The sequence below is a fragment of the Camellia sinensis genome, chromosome 2 (assembly GCF_055761805.1).
Source record: "Camellia sinensis isolate YWXY chromosome 2, ASM5576180v1, whole genome shotgun sequence".
Classification (NCBI taxonomy): Eukaryota; Viridiplantae; Streptophyta; class Magnoliopsida; order Ericales; family Theaceae; genus Camellia; species Camellia sinensis.
In genome coordinates, this window is record NC_138962.1 from 73,463,134 (window position 1) to 73,464,728 (window position 1,595).

The following is a 1,595-nucleotide window of genomic DNA, read 5'->3' on the forward strand; positions in this document are numbered from 1 at the left end:
TTTATCTCTTGTGCCTCTTGGGCACTTTTAGCAACACCTTTAATTTTTATTACAATTTTTTTTTTTTTATTTGTATAGCACTGTTCTAAAATTAGACAACACCAAGTGGATCTAATTTCTAAAAAGGGTAATATTGCACAAATATATTTACGTACAAGATTTTCAAATAGAATGATGTATTTATATAGATCCATTCATTAAAAAAACCAAAGTCCATCCAAGTGACTCGTAATTATAAAAATATCACCGTCACATTATTTTGTGTAAATTCTTTTTACAAAAATTATGTATGTTTAGCATTTTTGCTCTGTACATTTTATACAAGTTAACTCATCCAATAAGGCCAACAATTTGTGATTGGTCCACTATGCCTTTGTGCTCTTAGTGCCCTAACATTTTCATCTTAGCTTCCCATTAATCATGATTAAGCCAAGATATATATCTTCTATAAATTCTCTTCTTCTAGTGGTGCAATGCTCATCCCTCATTCTACCAAACCACAAGAAGAAAACAGGTATGTCAATACACTTCTTTTACTAGTTCAATCTAAATAGAAGGGTTCATTCTAAACTATTTTTTTTATCATGCACTTTTGATTACATTCTAACTACTAATTTTCAATTATTGCTTCTAACTTTGGAAAAAAACAGTTTGATCATGAAGACGATAATCATACTACTCATTGTTGTATCGGCATTGTTGTGCCTTCAAGCCAATGGAAGAAGGTTTATTTTGGAGGAAGGCAAGAAAGAGAAAGCTAACAATCCGAACAATTATCCCGGAAAATCAAGCACTTATGGGAATCCAAATAGTGCAATATCAGTGCCAACAGTTGATGCCAATAATAATGAGAACAACAACGACGTGAATAACAATGATAACAACAATAACAGTAGTGATGACAACGCTGACGAGAAGAACAATAGTTATGGAAATTACAGTAATGCTTCTGGATCATCTACTGATACTCACCATGTTTACCCAGATGATCGTCGCCCTCCCCATTAAATATGTTGATTGTCAAGTGGGATATAATTAATGTTGTGTGAATTTATAGTATGAGAGGAGAAAAATGAAAGTGGAAACATTGTGATGCCCTAGTTAACTATGTTGCCTAAGGTTCACATGTTATTCCATGCATCAAAGTGTATGTAACAATAAGATAATTAATGGTTATGTGTGTGCTCTACCAATTAATTGTCTTATTGTATATGATGAGTGTATGGCTTGTAGGCCTAGTGTGTGCTTGTGTTCAAAACTTCAAATTGTGTGCAAATAAAAAAAAAAAAAACCACGGGTCTCATGCATGGTTTGTTTGCTTGCTAGCTTAATATATGGAGTGAATTAATGCATGAATGATAGTAGTAGTTTCATGAATCACGCTACTTTTTTTTTTTTGATCGGCATGAATCACGCTACTTTGAGGTTCAATTGACAATAAAACTACTCGCCTAAAAATTCATCAAGAAATTTTGCCCAATATTAGTAAATGTGGTTAAGATTCAATTCGTGTTTAGTAAGATTCATGCATACAATGAATCTGGATCACACATTGATGTTTCTGAAATTTTTGAGCATGTAGAATTGCAACACTT

General features: G+C 32.5%; 1 long non-coding RNA gene across 1 annotated transcript; it reads left to right on the forward strand.

Annotated features, from left to right (window-relative positions):
- The first annotated feature begins 479 nt into the window (after positions 1-479).
- On the forward strand, positions 480-1,331 carry LOC114297966 (uncharacterized). The gene is made up of 2 exons (XR_014360344.1): positions 480-514; positions 651-1,331. It is a non-coding gene; the product is annotated as an uncharacterized LOC114297966 (long non-coding RNA).
- The last annotated feature ends 264 nt before the right edge of the window (positions 1,332-1,595 follow it).